We start from the raw sequence: 17310 nt of genomic DNA on the forward strand, positions 1-17310 counted from the left end.
GAGCCCTTCCACCACCTGACTCTCCGATGGCAGTTCCCTGACAGTTAAATAGAATACTTTTCTTTTTTCTTTAACTTACTAAACACAAGCAAAATAATTAAGAAACAATAGATTACCTTCTCCAGGACATCGGAAATTTTTGTTAGGTCTAATTGGAGATGAATCTGTGTATGCCACAACAGCCACAAGGATACTCCTGGCCCAGAAGTGAAAATCACAGGAGATTCCAACATTGGAAGAATGGTGGAGTAAGATGGTGGAATACATTGAGTTAGCAAAGCTGACGGGGAAGATCCAGAATCAGCACGATGAAGTGTATCAAAAGGATTGGAGCAAATTTATATTATATATGAAAGAATATTGTAGCTGTGAGTTGAAATGTTTTGTAATGACAATATAAGGAACTGATTTACATTTATTAAAGGGAAATATAAAAATAAGAAAGAAGGTAAAAGAAGTGGTTATAGAAGTGCTAAGAATAAAGTAATTACGTACTGAAGTCAGAAAAAGGGGCCGGTGGAGGTCGATGCTCGGATGGAGCAATGTTTGAGCATATGGATTAATGTATGGATATTGTGATTAAAAAACAATGAAAATGTAATAAAAATATTTTTAAAAATAAAAGAAGTGAAGCATAATCTGCATCAGCAAAATTCTTCAGCTTAATCATAGAATTGTAGAATTGGAAGGGATGTCAGGAGTGATCTAGTCCAACCTGTAACTCCCCCTATGGGACTCGATCATGAGATTGAGAGTTTCATGCTCTACTGGCTGAGCTATAGAAAACCCACATCAGCAGTGAAAGCCACAGTTGGCTTGACCTAACAGTGGACTAGTCACATTTATGGAAAAGGCTATCAGTGGCAATTAATTTGATGGATATACCAGTTGCTGGGGTGAACAGGGGGAGTGGGCGACTGCCGTCCTGTTATGATAGTCCTGTACCAATGAACATCTGATCAGCCACTCCAAGAAGGAAACTGCTAGACTGCAGGGTTCTTCTTGTCTTCTGAAAATGGAGGGTGGGATTTGAAGCAGGGATAAACAACTACGTAGCTGGATTCAGTTCAAGACAAGGTGGCTAAGTCTAGTCATCACTAAACAAATCAGCTGGCTCAAAGTATCCTCTGCCTTTCACAACAATCTTACACAATTAGAACAAGGAGGGGCAAAGTTCAGTAAAATGATTTAATCAGCTCTCAGTAATAATCTTAGAGTCACTGTATTCTATTCAGTGCCTACCAGTGCGTCCCTGGCACCTTTAAACAGCCCTGAGGTATGTCTAGTTTGCCAGCTGTGCAGTCACCTGAGCAGTACCTTGAGGCTTTGATTGCACTTTGATTAGTAGCCTGGAAGAAGAGAAAAAGTATATTGTTCCTTCCAACTCAGTAAGTGAAGGCAAAAACAGAGGAATTGGATCAGAATTATTTTTTCTACTTTTAATGATGAGCATAGTCACATGGCCTCAATTGACTTTGCAGCCTTCTTGGAACAAGTTGCTCATTTGGAGCTGTTTGAGGTCCTGCAGTAACATTACCTTACAGTGGTACCTCTGGTTAAGAACTGAATTCGTCCTGGAGGTCCATTCTTAAGCTGAAACCTTTCTTATTTTGAGGCGTGCTGTCACTAATGGGGCCTCCTGCTGTGCGCCATTTCCATTCGCATCCTGGGGCAAAGTTTGCAACTAGGAGCAGCTACTTCCAGGTTAGCGGAGTTCGTAACCCAAAGCATTTGTAGCCAGAAGTGTTCGTATGAAGAGGTCTCACTCTGCTTTCTACCTCAGCCTTACTTGCCTACACCTGAAGTGATTGCTTCACTGCCACTGAGTCACCCTCCTTTTTTCGGTATGGATCAGTTTTACTGGTTAAAACCTCCATTGCAGCCACGTGCGCTGCAATATGAAGTCAACATTTTAACCACAGCTCCTCCCATCCTTCGCAGCCTTGCTAGGATGGATGTAGTATCCAGGCTTTTCTCTTCTTCAGAAGAGGAATCCTCAGATGGAGACTGTATTGAGGTTTCTTGTAGGTGGCTTCCAGACTTTGCCATTGCCTTTTTTTGTTCTCAGCTCCTTCATTGGGTGCTGTCAGAATTTAAATTTTAAATTAACTGTATAGAAGAAGAAATTTGAAAAGTGCCTGTTGACAACTAATGAGATTGTGGTGAAATAATTCAGACAATTTCAACAGTGAGCTTTGAATTTCATCATTTTCTCTCTGTCTTTATGCCAAAGGGGAAAGAAACCCTCCTCTTCCCATAATTCACTGAACATTTGTCCCCAAGTGTTGCCTGCAGCACAAACATGTAGCCTATAAATCCCTCCAAGTAAGCCTCTACGGACATCAGTTCTCTTTCTAGAATGATGAAGGCACTTCTGAGCACATGCCTCCTCTTGCCCCTGCTTTCTTCAGGTAAGTAGGAACCAGTAGCATGGGGAACTTTTACAGAAATAATATTTAGAAGGGCAGAGGAATCCGGAGAGCTGAATTTAAGAGAGCTAGTGTGCTGTATTCATTAGATTGTCAAGCAAGGATCCAGGAGTCCAGGGTTCAAATCTCCACTCAGCCATGGAGCTCACTGTGGGATCCTGGACAAATCACTATACTTCAGGTTAAACTTACCTCACAGGGTTCTTGTGAGGATAAAATGGGGAGCGGAGAACCATGTACACAGCCTTGAGCTGCTTGGAGGCAAGTGCAGAAAACAAATAAATAAATAAAAATAGAAACCAAGAGCAACTAAAATGGATAGAAATTTTAAAGGATATTTGAAATATGCTAGTAGCTGAAGGTACTATGTTTAGTAGCCGCTGGTAGCCTAATTTTGCATCATTTGTGTAAACCTTTTCTGTAGCCATTCAAATTGGTAGCTTTGTCAGTCTTACGAGACAGGAATCTAAATGTTTGTATTTCCACTTTGTCCATATCATGCAGAACAGTATGTGCTTCCAGGAAGTCCCCTCTTTCTCCCCTCTTAACTGTCCTACCCTCCCCTTCAAGTCCAACTCTCTTCACCTACATTTAACCCTGTTCATTTAACTGTGCTTAAAACTGGTTGAAATGCAAAATCTTCTCCCCAAGAGGTCTAGTAAGTGATGGTACAGAGTATTCCTACAGAGGGTTCCCAGTTTCCCCAATGCTTTTTTTCATGCCTAAATGATGGGACAAGACCAATTTAGATTTAAAACTGGACCTGCAGGTAAGGGGGAAAGGATCTGTCACAATTTGCCTTCCTCTTCCTCATCGTCTGGCCATTGCTCCTTTAGCTAAGCTCACATCTAAGATTGTAATCATACTGTAGAAGAAAAAAAGGCATTGAAATGAATGGGAGGAAAAATGGGCCGTAGTAAAGGGAGGGTTTACCTTCAAACCTCTTGGAAATAATTAAACCAGTGTTCTGGCCAATGGCTTTTAATCATTTAATTTTTTTAAAGAACTAATTAACTTGAACCCCATTTCATTTAAAAGATTTAATTCATTCTCACCTCCTTCTCTGTGTCAAATGAAGGAAACCACAAAGCCAAATAATAATAATGTTAATGATAATAATAATCCATGAAGTAATCTTTTGTTCCTATACTCAGCATTACCTCTGTACTGCAGACATGTGTTTAACAGTACTGGACTGACATATGATCACAGTGTAAAAAAACCTTGTAACTTGCAACAAGATTCCTGTGTTGCCAGTGTTCTGCGTACAAATATAGGTAAGATTTATCCGACTTTTGTCTTTTGTTTTTGAAATTAATAAGTTAGTGGTAAGGAAGCTGTGTCACATTTGCTGTAGATGAATGAGAACTCCGACCTGCCTCATCTATCCTGCCACCAGTCAGAGATGATGGGAGATGAAGTCCAGAAACATCTGGAGGATCACAACTTCCCAATCCTGCAGTAAGGAATCGCTAACATTTGAAAATGGGGAATCTAAAATCACCTGATCACAAGCATCAGACTTCCAGCTTGATGTACATGTTCACCCATCCTCCTTCCCTAGAGTGTGTGGTTGCCATTTTGTGGTTCACCTCAGCTGCTAAAATACCATGGGGCTTTTCTGGGTGGGATGCTTGTGCTCACTTGACCATCTGTTCCTACATCATTGATACATACTTGGAGAGAGAGGGGAAATGGGACAGTGAGGTTGGTGTAGTTGAAGTGCCCTGCCAAGTCTTCTTCCTTGGCGATCACTTGTAGCTGAGGAAGATTGTCTTCTATAAACATGGTTTTAACAATGAGTCCATAAGTGACTGTGGAGGCCAATTCTGGATCCACACGTCCTTCCACGGTTTTGGTTTCCAGGCAGGAATTGATCATGGTGTGGATTTACCAAGCATGCCTTCCTCCTAGCATGTTTTCCATTGAATCCTGAGTTCATGAGTCTTCAAAGCCTATGACACCTTTGGTTAAAGGCTTTTCTCCAACTGGAGTGCTCACAGGCCAGTGTTTCCCAGTTGTCAGTGTTGATAGTACATTTTTTTAGATTTGCCTTCAGACAGTCTTTAAACCTCTGCCAAGTATCTTGGGTTGGGCAACAGGAGTTCAGAAAAGTATTTTCCCACCCTGTAAATGGTTATGATCAACTAGCAGAGAGAATGCAGAAGTATAGAAGAAGCCATGATTCTTCATGCTGCAGATTGGACCTGAAATGAAGTTCTACATTCATTCCAAATTTAATGCCTTTTACTCTGGTCTATGATCGTAATAAAGCTTTGAAAGCTTCGGTTATATTTTACAAACTACAGTTGCAATTGAAATTATTCACGCCCCATTGCAAATTGGGTTGATTATCAAAATTTACAGACTTCTAGCTGTTTGCATTGAGCAAATCAAACAAAAGCCATTGAAATAGCTCTGGACAATGGCTGCTTCAAGTGTTTCCCCGAAATTCAGCTGAAAATGCAACTGATACTGCCAAGAAGAACAACATTATTTATTTCAGTCGAAAGACCTACAAAATCATTTTCAAAAACAAGATAAAAGAGAAATACAATGAAGATTAAAAGGCGGTCACTTTGTTTTATCTGGAGTATGTAGGTTTCTATTTCTTATTCTTTTAATTACCTGCAAAAAAATTGTATTCCACTAGGCTCATACAAGCCATTCAGAATACATCTTTCCACTGGTTAATTGATATCTGTTTCTTTACTTTTAATAGCTCTTATTGAATTCTTTAAGTATTATGGCTGGAAGACATTTTGATATTTTTTTCTTTCTATGACATGGTGGTGTGTACATATTTTAATTCATAAAACCCATCACTTTATATTGCCGAATTTAATAATACTTTCCATGTTATTTGTTTGAAAAGGTTCTCATTCAGACATTACAGAAAATTGGAACCTTTACAATGAATGTGTCTTAGGAGCAATAAACCTCCATATCTAGTTAATTCTTTCAAATTCTTTTTCATAGTGAAATTCCAAAAGGAACTTTTGAATCAATGCACGTCATCCAGATACTGTTCCCCAGGCTATTACAGCTTCACTGCAGGGGATGGTAAATTCTTTCAGATGAAGAAGCACTGCTGCAGGACTAAAATGTGTAACAATGCAACTCTCAGCCGTACGTTTCTGCATCAATTTAGAATCATTAACATGTTAGTGTTTTGCACTGAATTTGGCCATGGCCTGCATCCTTAGTCAATCAGCAGTACTTAGAGAATCTGTGCCTCATTCAAATGGGGTGAGACAGCCCCAGCTGGCTACAGGTTGGGTTGAGCAGCTCAGGGCTATTAGGGGCTCTCGAAGGATGGAGAGTCAGGCAGGATGGGGAGGCAGTCAAGAGGAGAAACTGTGAAAAAGAGGGACCTAGCTAGAGACACGGGTGGCGCTGTGGGTTAAACCACAGAGCCTAGGGTTTGCCGATCAGAAGTTCGGCGGTTCAAATCCCCACAATGGGGTGAGCTCCTGTTGCTCAGTCCCTGCTCCTGCCAACCTAGCAGTTCAAAAGCACAAAGTGCAAGTAGATAATTAGATACTGCTCCAACGGGAAGGTAAACAGCATTTCCGAGGGCTGATCTGGTTCACCAGAAGTGGCTTAGTCATGCTGCCAGATGACCTGGAAGCTGGTTGCAGACAAACGCCGGCTCCCTTGGGCAATAAACTGAGATGAGCACCACAACCCCAGAGTCGTCCGCGACTGGATCTAATGATCAGGGGTCCCTTTACCTTTTACTTGGCAGATACGTCTGCCAGAGAAGGGATGGGTTGCCTTTCTAACCAGGCCTCTCCTTCTTCTTGCCCCTCAAAGCAGCACCATGCAGAATCAGATCATCCTTCTGATAGGTGGAAGGATCTGATCCTGCACAGTGCCAGTGCCCCTTGTTCCTGCCATGTTTTTACTGTATGTTAAGATATGGTTACACATCGCCTCTATATCCAAGTGATGTGAGATTCCATGGGTACTAGGCATGCTGTAAACCAGGCTCTGTGTTTCCTGTGGGACCATAATGCACTGTGGTGTCTTTATGGTATATGGTTATGCATAAATATATACAACCTGAGGCCTACAATGAAGACATCCACCAGAATATGTCCTGTTCCTCTTGTAGACACAGCAGCATCCTTGCCTTGGCAGTTTGTCTTTTCCTGAGAACGGTCACATCCCTCCTATTCTAATAAAACCTAATCCTCATTTTATTGCTACACAGGGAGCAGCCTCTATTCCTTTGATGTGCTGCTGTGCTAATCTGCTATTTTAATGACCCACTTCCCCAAAATGATTACCTCAGAAGTAGATTGCTTCTGACATGAGTCATGTTGATTTCCTAGGATTTAGAAATGTCTAAAGTGGGACACAGGTGGCGCTGTGGGTTAAAGCCTCAGCGCCTAGGACTTGTTGATCGAAAGGTCGGCGGTTCGAATCCCTGCTGCGGGGTGCGCTCCCGCTGCTCGGTCCCAGCGCCTGCCAACCTAGCAGTTCGAAAGCACCTCCGGGTGCAAGTAGATAAATAGGGACCGCTTACCAGCGGGAAGGTAAACGGCGTTTCCGTGTGCGGCTCTGGCTCGCCAGAGCAGCGATGTCACACTGGCCATGTGACCCAGAAGTGTCTCCGGACAGCGCTGGCCCCTGGCCTCTTAAGTGAGATGGGCGCACAACCCCAGAGTCTGTCAAGACTGGCCCGTACGGGCAGGGGTACCTTTACCTTTACCTTTAAAGTGTCAGTTATGTCAGTTTAGGAACTTTGCCTACGTTAATTAACCAAGGGGATAAGTAAAAAAATAAAAATAAAAATTGGGGCCAAGAATACAATCTTCAAGATGCCTTTATAACATTCCCTATGCATAATTAGCCGTGAATGATATTTTAAGCAATATAATTGTATACCTCGGTGCATGAACAGCTCATAAACAGGTTATGGTCCCTTTAAGATAACATTCAATTAGATGGTCCAATTACATGATTACAACCCACCTATCTTATCCAGGTGTTGTCCTAAATGACCCTTGAACTGCTTCCGGTCATTCTTTTAATTGACAAAATAAGCACTGTCTAAGTTGGCAGTTATTATTACTTATTATTATTTATTGAATTTACATACTGCCCTGTACCTGCAGGTCTCAGGGAATTCCCAGAAAGTGACAGTTAGTTCATTGCTGAAGTGCAAAAGACAGCCAGAAATTCTGTACGAAGATAAGGGACTAAGAGCATACGTTTTCATACAGGCTATACCATAATCAATGGCAGGAAAACCTTCTGAGAGATTGAGAAGGGAAGAAAGTTCACACTCCCCCAGTTCCCTCTATGTAAAGGTCATTTATATCAGAGAACAATGGTGACTTTGTCCCATGCTCAGTCCTGAACCCAGATTGTGTCTAGATTATATTTTATCCAAGAGTACTTGCAGCTGCCCCACCAAAACTGGAAGGCCCTAGGGTGGATTCCATTAATACAACACAGAGATACAAAAACAGAGAAAAACATTAACATGCTCACTATACTTTTGATTTTGGCAGTTCCTGATCGCAACATGATGGCTGAAAATGGTTTGCAGTGCCCATCCTGCTTCTCCAAAGGGGAGGAAATGTGTAAAAGTGAGAAGACCATCAACTGCCTTGAGAATGAGACCCAGTGTATTCAATTTAAAATTAATCTTCATATAGGTAATATTACTACTCAAATAAGGAAAAAAGCCCTAGTAATTCTTGGTCATGCATACTCTCTCCTTGTCTCCTTCTCTCCCTTCCTTCTTTTCCCTTGCATGTTGCTGAAAAAATGAGGGGGATCATTTATCTCACTGGCCCCACTCTGCACCCTTCCGTATTGTTTTGCCTGCCTGGTCTGTGTCCTTTAACTCTCATAATGCCACTTGCTTCTCCGGAAGGAGGATTCAGAGTGAGATGTGTATATAAAATAGATGGAGACCTCCCTATCAGCAAATTTTTCAGGAATAATGCTACATTGGGAGGGAATTTGGAATGAATGGGGGAGGGGCATATGGCTGATTTGCCTCAGGAGGACAGAGGCAGATTCCAGGCCATTTGTGATGCTTCTGCCCTACATTCTTTCTTCTCTTATTTCTGCTGCCCTTTACAGCCTTGGTTTTGCTAGTTTCTCTTTTAAGGGGTGAGTAAGAATTCTGAGATGAGTACCTGATTGGCTCTTGGGAGTCGCCTTTTTCACCTGCTTTATGTTTGACGTGTTTAACATGAAAATAGTATATGGTAAAATAAAAGGAGGATTCTCTGGATACTTAGATCACAGTGGGGCAATGAGGGAGCCTCATTTGGCACCCAACCATTCTGAGAGTCAATGAAGTGCATCTCCAGCTTTTTTTGCTGCTGGATCACCCTGTTGACTTATGGCAGGTTCACTCAAGGTTCAGACACCAAGGAGGGAGTGTTGTTTTCAGATCTTGCTGCGTGGCCGTAGCATGTGACTTTTAATATGCCCAGGAGATTGGGGGGGGGGGGATAGAATTCCTCCCATTTTATTGCTACTCACCTGCCCACAAGAATTTGATTTGGTTAATCTTATCAATTAGGCCTCTTTTCAAATTCTCTGATTTCATTATAATAAGATATAATGAAATCAGAGAATTTGAAAACAGGCCTATTATACAGTATAACCTGTTTATTAAAAATCTTTGTGTCTTGAGAGTCCTTTGGGTATAATAGCAATTTTAAATTATATCTGATCTAACTTTTTTACCTGAACTTCTAATGTTGAAAATTTTGTATATTCATGTTCTGACGAAATTATGATATTTCTCAGATTTCTTAAATATACTCTTTTAAAAACTAACTTAAGAAAAATTTTAATTCACCGTCACAGGCACCATCTCCAAGTCCCTGAGTAAAGGACTAATGTCAACATTTCTCTCCCCTCCCCCCAGGTGCATTTCAGTCGCATAGTTTCACTTTCCAAGGTTGTGGAACAACAGATTTTTGTGCCCTCGGGAAAAATCAAAGAAAAATAATTGGAGCTGGGAGCTTTGTCCTTTCTGTTACCAAAGAAAGTTGTTACAATGCTTCACGAATCACACAACAGCCTGAACGTGAAGAGTGAATGGGACAGTGTAGACCTCCAAAATGTATGGCAATGAGTGGGAATTGGAGGCTCAGGATGAAATTCAGGACTCAGGATCTCTGTTTCTTTCTTTTTTGCTTTTGGTTGAAGTAAAGGGAAGCAAGGGGCAGAGAAAAAGAGGTCAGAATACGGGAGTTGTGGATTCTAACTTTAAAGAATCCTGTTGTGTATCATTAAATAACAGTTAAGTTTTCATTATGACAATTACAATGCAAAAATAAATGGTTATGGAGAATGAAATGCTGGTTCTCAGATCTGTTTCTTTCAGATACAAGTGTAATTATCATTTATTGGTTTAGCCACACCGATTACGAAAGACGCAATACATAAAACAGAATAAAAACAAAATGAACACATTGCACAACGAAAGTTATTATTAGAATCAGATGATTCTCATTTGAAAGATTTAAATTAGGGCATATTTTAAGGCAGAGTTTAGTGGAATTCAGCTCCGGCACCTCTCAGGTTAGTGCCATTGCCATTCTAAGAGATCAAGGAACAAGTTCATGGTGAACTCTGGCACTGGCAAATCTAGGAAAATAGCACTGAGCCCTACAAACTTTTCTCCTTATAATCGTAACTGTAAAGGCAACACAGATCAATTTTTCAGAGGGGTAAGGGGATTTGTCCCTTAATAAATAGTTAGTCATATAACCAATCCATCTCTCAATTGGGAGATTTAAATATTTGAACAAAGTTTCTCTTTGTCCTCATAGATGGAACAAACCAGTAAGTACCGTATTTTTCGCACCATAGGACGCACTTTTTCCCCTCCAAAAATGAAGGGGAAATGTGTGTGCGTCCTATGGTGCGAATGCAGGCTTTCGCTGAAGCCTGGAGAGTGAGAGGGGTCGGTGCGCACCAACCCCTCATGCTCTCCAGGCTTCGCACACCTCTCCGCAAGCAGCAGGAGCCCAGCGCTGGGCTCCCGCTGCTTGCGGAGAGGTGCCTGCATGCCGAAGCCTGGGCGCACTGAGCTCAGCGCGTCCAGGCTTCGCGGACCTCTCCGCAAGCAGCGGGAGCGTTCCCGCTGCTTGCGGAGAGGTGCCTGCATGCCGAAGCCTGGGCGCGCTGAGCTCAGCGCGTCCAGGCTTCGCGGACCTCTCCGCAAGCAGCGGGAGCGTTCCCGCTGCTTGCGGAGAGGTGCCTGCATGCCGAAGCCTGGGCGCGCTGAGCTCAGCGCGTCCAGGCTTCGCGGACCTCTCCGCAAGCAGCGGGAGCGCTCCCGCTGCTTGCGGAGAGCTGCCTGTTTGAGGGCTGGTGTCGGGGGAAGCTCTAGCTTCCCCCGCCCCAGCCCCGCACCTGGGGGGGAAATAATTTCCCCCCCTTTATTTCCCCCCAAAAAAACTGGGTGCGCCCTATGGTCCGGTGCGCCCTATGGTGCGAAAAATACGGTAGTTGGCTGAATATTCAGGCCTCTTACCTTTACATAGGCAAACGACATAGGGGATCTGGCGAGAGCAGCTTTCAACTATGACAGAGTTGTAAAAGCTTTTCCCCGTTTGGTATTTGTGATGTGCTTACATAGTGAGGGAGCTGAATGGGTAGTTTGGCATACGAAGGTGCAGGACTGTCTCCCCCTCCCCCCCATTAGTCAAGGTGAGGCAACCATCTTAGGCGGCTGGGTCCATAGGGGCAGCAGATCTGGCCTAGAAGGAATTCCTTGCTCCTGCTGCTGGCACAGTGGCAACAACAGCCGCACTGTGCTTCTTAAAGACCAGATTTGCCCCTCCCCCACAATCAGGTTGCCTCTTCAGTGGCCTCTTGGCCAATAGGAGGCGCTTCTGGTCTCCTCCTATGCTTTATTCCTCACCCTTCGCATTGTTCCGCACTTATCTCTTCTTCCCTGGAATGGCGAGGCACTATTTTGTGGTTTGCTTCAGCTGCCAACATGTCTTGGGACAGACTTTCCAAGGAGCACATTTGACCATTAAATTATGCTTCTAAATATGAAATTTCATATGACAAGGTGTCACCTCAATATCTAACACACTCAGAATATCTCAAGGAAGATCATAATCATCAATAATTTGTAGTATTATCTTATTCCAAGATGGAGGCTCTGTAATGTTAAAAATCTGAATCTCCTTGAAACCTCCATCCCATTTTTAAATTTTATCAATAAATACCTAAGAGAGAGTATATGAATTCTGACCTTCACTGAACAAACCCCAGTTTACAATGGAGGTAACTCCAAGGTGGCAAGGGGTCTTCACTCTACCCCCCTGACCCATAAAATGCCTGAGGGAGCCGGTCCCTCCCAAAGTTGATGGGCATGGCAACTGGTCCGTCTGTCTCTCCTAGTTGCCTTCAGACAGGGTGCCATAGACACTGCCCCCCCAATTCCTCTGATTGAGCAGCCTGGCAGGATACTTTGGTCATGTATACAACAGACATCCATAGCATTAGTATACTACCTCCTGTCTATTGGTTATGCCCCACCCCTCTAGAGTTTGATTGAAGATGTCATATGACACTGCACTCCAAAAGTCCCATCTCAGATGTCCCACCTCCAAGGGCCACTATGAAATAACTTGGGGGGGGGATCCACGTAACCCAATCTGTGATGATGGCACACCACTGCCTCCTTCAAGTACATAGGGACTACCCCCTCTTTCAAGGAGGCATTAATCACCTCCCTGACCCAGTCAGCTGTCCCCTCCCTGCTACTTTTCCTCAGACAAGAGGGGCAACGGGCAATGTCCCTGAATCTTACTAATTGAAACTCATCCAACACATCAGGGCTAGACAGTGCTCTGGACACCCCTTGAGTTTCATCTGCTGTAACAGCTGAGTCAGGTTCCCAGTGGTTGCAAGCAATTTCATCCTCAAAATGCTTTGCAAACAAGTCACAGCATTGACAAGTCACAAGCACATTCCCCGGCTCCCAATGACAGGCCCTCCCCATTTTCACCTTGGACCTTTCCTTTTTCTCACCCAGCCTCTCACCCTGGGAGATGCCCACTTCTCCACCTCTCCCCCTGGTTACTGGCACCAGGTTCAGATTTCCCACCACCACCATTTGCAGCACATTAAGCATTTTATTTTATTTTTTAAGCCCAGACCAATGTTTCATATCATCATGCGATTGAGATATTTTAGCATTATCTCATCTTTGTGACCCCCCTTTTTTTAGTGCAAGGGGTTTCCTAATTAATGAAACATTGAAAATGAATGGAGAGGGGAAATGCCACATTTTCTTAGATGTGATTACACACATATAACTTTACTTCATCCTTTAGAAATTCTGTTAGTATAACTTTAATTCATACTTTAGAAATTCTGTTAGTATAAGCAAATACAAAAGACACACCCATAGAAAGGAAATGAGTAGAAGGAGGTATATTTAAAATAAAATTAATAGCAATGTTGATGCTGCTAGGATGTATAAAAGCAAGAACATCATAAAAGTAGGAAAGGAGGTTAAATAAAGAGGGCAGTATGAGAAACAGTAAAAAGAGAAAGACTGAAGGAAGGGAGGGTTAGGGTAAACTGTCCTGAAGTCAACAGCTGAAGGGCAGTATTCAAATGTTTTAAAAATAAAAATAAACCAAAGTGTGGGCAGGGGGTGGGAATTACATTATAAACACCCCACCCACTCCCAGAATATTAGGATGTCAACGCTCTTGCTAACAATTCTTCCCCTCAGGTCCAGGAGACACCTGTGGGTACAAAGGATGTCTGGGCGATTCCAGAAAGCAGGATTTTTATTTTTTATTTTTGCATTCTCTTTATTAATTTTCATTACACACCAATACACACAAGACAAATTCATCACAAACAAAAAAATAAACCAAACAACACAGCTAAATAGGGAAAAAAAGCTAAGAACAAAACACAACATATAACTAATTGACTTCCCTCCACCTCAGTTTTGGGTTATATAATAAAGGATTTTTTCCGCAGTTTATCTTTAAGACTTCTGCACGTCGGAGGGTTATATTTAGCCTACTGTGATCTTTAGATTTTTCAAATCTGCTTCAATATATGTTATGAATTTATTCCATTCCTTAATAAACTTTGTTTCTTTCTGATCTCTGATTTTTTGTGTTATTTTTGCCAATTCTAAGTATTCGAATAGTTTACTTTGCCAATCTCTTACCGTTGGGATACTAATTGACTTCCAATTTTGTGCTATTAATATTCTAGCAGCTGTTGTTGCATACTGGAATAAAGTCTGGTCCTCTTTCTTAATTTCATTACCAATCATCCCCAGTAGGAAGTTTTCTGGTTTTTTAACAAAAGTGTATTTGAACATTTTAATTCATTATAAGCAAGCTCCCAAAACTTTTTAATTTTTTCGCAGGTCCACCACATGTGGTAGAAACTTCCTTCCTTATTTTTGCACTTCCAGCACATTTTGTCTCCAGTCTTATAAATGTTTTCTAATTTTACAGGGGTGATGTACCATCTGTACATCAATTTTTCCATGTTTTCTCTTAGTGCGACACACGCTGTAAACTTCATATCTTTATTCCAGAGCTTTATCCAACTATCATATTTCAAATTATATCCCAGGTCTATCGCCCACTTCACCATGACTTCTTTTATCTCCTCGTCCTTTGTATCCCATTCTAACAATTGGTTATACATTTTTGATAAAAGTTTTGGATTTCCTTCCAATATTTCTATCTGAAATCTGGATTTTTTTCGTTCATCCCAATCTTTTTATCTTCTGTCCACAGTGCATTAATTTGATGGAATTGTAACCAACTCGTTAAATTATCTGCTAATTCTTCATAAGCTTTATTGTTTGGCGCCCAGCCACGCTCCCCTGCGAGTCTTTGCAGCTTCTGTTTACGCAGTGTGGCTTTGGAGCGGTCGTAAAGCAATTAGCAGAATTACACAGCGTCTGTGTGTGAAAGGGCAGTGAACAAGTCCCACACGTTTCTTCTGTCCTAATATCACTTTATTTGCTCAAAAGTAGCATATTTACAAACAAGAACTTCCATCTGATTTAAGCTGCATCTTCTCCCTCTGTTTGCAGCTGCGCAAAAAAACTGCTTTCACTTTTCACTCAGTTCACAGAATTCCAAGCTGCTTTCGTCATGTCCTGGCTTACTTCCCTTGTAAGCGCCTCCTCTCAGGCTTGAGGCACAGAAGGTTAACCCTTCACTACACCCAACATTTTCCAACCTTTCTCTGTTCTAACCAACAAGTCTTCATATGTCCATCTTTCACCTTCTATATTTACTTTTTTGGTTGTTAAAATATCTATTGGTGACAGCCACCAGGGAGTGTTTCTTTCAAGTAAATTTTTGTTTCTTTCCCATACCTCTATCAATGGTCCTCTGATAATATGATTGGAGAATCCTATGTGTACTTTTACTTTGTTGTGCCACAAATATGCGTGCCATCCGAATCTGGTATTGAAGCCTTCTAGATCTAACAGGTCAGTATTTTTTATGACAATCCATTCTTTAATCCAACAGAGGCATGAAGCCTCGTAGTACAGTTTCAAATTCGGTACCGCAAATCCTCCTCTTTCCCTTCTATCTGTAAAAACAAAACAAATTTCCTTCCAGTAGCACCTTAAAGACCAACTAAGTTAGTTCTTGGTATGAGCTTTCGTGTGCATGCACACTTCTTCAGATACACAGATACACAGAGTGGAAGGAAATTTGTTTTGTTTTGACTATGGCAGACCAACACGGCTACCTATCTGTAACCTTCTATCTGTAAGTAATTTGAATTTAATTCTAGGCCTTTTCCCCTGCCAAATGAATTTGGATAGAATTTTTTGCCAATCTTTAAAAACTGTGGTTCCCCTTATCACCGGAATATTTTGGAACAAAAATAGCAGCTTTGGAAGTATGTTCATCTTAATTGCGGCCATTCTTCCTGACCATGATAATTTCATCCTGTTCCAGATATCTAGGTCCTTTTTAATTTCTTTCCAAGTAACTAAATGATTATCCGCCATTAAGTTTATATTCTTCATAGTTAGCCAAATTCCTAAGTATTTTGTCTGATTTTTCACAACTTCTTCGATGTTTTTAGTCATCATTTTAGTTTTTGATTTGTTTAACTTAAAACCCGATAACTTTCCAAATTCTTCTAACAATTCTATTACCCTGTGTACACTTTTTTGTGAATCTTCTAATAATAACATTAAATCATCAGCATATGCTTTCAATTTATATTCTTTCCCCCCGATTTTAATTCCACGTACTTCTGGTGTTGTTCTTAACTTATTCGCGATAATTTCTAATAACATTATAAATAGAAGAGGAGACAGAGGGCATCCCTGTCTCGTGGCCTTTGAAATTTCAAAAGAGTCAGTTAAGTCATTATTGATGATTAATTTTGCTCTTTGGCTTGAGTAGATAGCTTTTATACCCTCCAAAAAGGAGCCCTCTATCCCTACTGTTTCCAAACACCCCAAAAGGAATTGCCAGGATACATTATCAAAAGCCTTTTCGGCATCAATAAAGATTATTGCCGCAGGGATATCATTCTTGCGATCTAGATATTCAATAATATTTATTATGTGTCTTATATTATCTTAAATAAATACAAATCCGTTTATTGTGAGGACCATGCCTGTGCACAAAAATCAACACTACAATAGTTAAAAATATTAAAATTCATTACATACTATGCCAACAAAACCTTCTTCCCACAAAATAGAAAAGAAGGGAAAACGAGCAGCGAGTTAAACAGACGATGAATGGGTCTTTACATTGTTGTCCATAAATCTTTCCCTGGCTTTCATGGCCTTCATCACAAAGACCGCTACCACATGGGTAATGCGTGGGTTTGCATCAGCTAACAAAAATTTTACTCTATCTTCAGGACTAGTTATAGAGTTGGGTATAATTTGCAGCAATGCGTCTCTAAAGCCCGAGTAAATGGGGCAGTAGAGGAAGTAATGTGTAAGATCCTCTTTAATTTTCATAAGGCAAGGACATAAACGATGTTCTACTGGGGTTTTTGTGTATCTACCGGTCAGATAAGCAGTTGGCAATGTTTGAAACCGTGCCATAGTGAAAGCTCTCCGAAGGGTGGTATCAGTGATCTCCACCAAGTAGTTGGCACAGATTTTGACTGCTTTTACTCGGGGGAACCAGTAGGAAAACCCAGAGTTTTTTATCTTGGTGGAGTCCAATAAGGCGTCTTTTTCAAAGATCCATTCCCGAACTTTATCAGGGCTCCACAATTTGAGAGTATTAAACTCAGGTAGGTTGTATCTAGATAGAATGTCTAGTAGGCTTTTATGCCAAGTGGTATTATTTTGTAATGATACAAATGATATATTATCTTTTAATTGTCTATTGGGTAAAAATCCAACTTGGTCTGTATGAATAAGGTTTGTTAAGCATTTCTTGAGACGATTGGCCATTACTGCTGCGAATATTTTATAATCGTTATGTAATAATGATATTGGTCTATAATTTTTCATGTCCAACTTATCTGTATCTGGCTTAGATACCAATGTAATATAGGCTTCCTTCCATGAGTCTGGTGTTTTACCTCCTCTTAAGATGTTATTTGCTACTTCGCATAGTACCAGGGCTAAGTATTCCTCTAAAACTTTATAGTATTTAGCAGATAAGCCATCAGGCCCTGGAGCTTTTCCCAGTTTCATTTTTTTATCGCCTCCTGGGTTTCTTCCGTTTTTATAGGTTTATTTAATTGTATTTTCTCCTCTTCTGTTAATCCTTTCATTCTATTTTCTTCTAAGTACTTCTTTATTCCAATTATGTCTTCTTTTTTTCCTTTTATATAGTTTTTCATAAAATTTAATAATTTTTTCCTTTATTCTCTTGGGGTCTTCCACAATTTG

The 17310-nt window shown here is 41.1% G+C and overlaps 1 long non-coding RNA gene across 1 annotated transcript in view; it reads left to right on the forward strand.

Annotated features, from left to right (window-relative positions):
* The first annotated feature begins 3572 nt into the window (after nucleotides 1–3572).
* LOC309376270 overlaps nucleotides 3573–17310 on the forward strand; it is a 56849-nt gene continuing 43111 nt past the window's right edge. Inside the window, exon 1 of the long non-coding RNA XR_014171138.1 lies at nucleotides 3573–3706. This is a non-coding gene — a long non-coding RNA (uncharacterized lncRNA). The remainder of the gene's footprint in view (nucleotides 3707–17310) is intronic.

This window comes from Podarcis melisellensis (genome assembly GCF_964234715.1).
Source record: "Podarcis melisellensis genome assembly, chromosome: 8".
Classification (NCBI taxonomy): Eukaryota; Metazoa; Chordata; class Lepidosauria; order Squamata; family Lacertidae; genus Podarcis; species Podarcis melisellensis.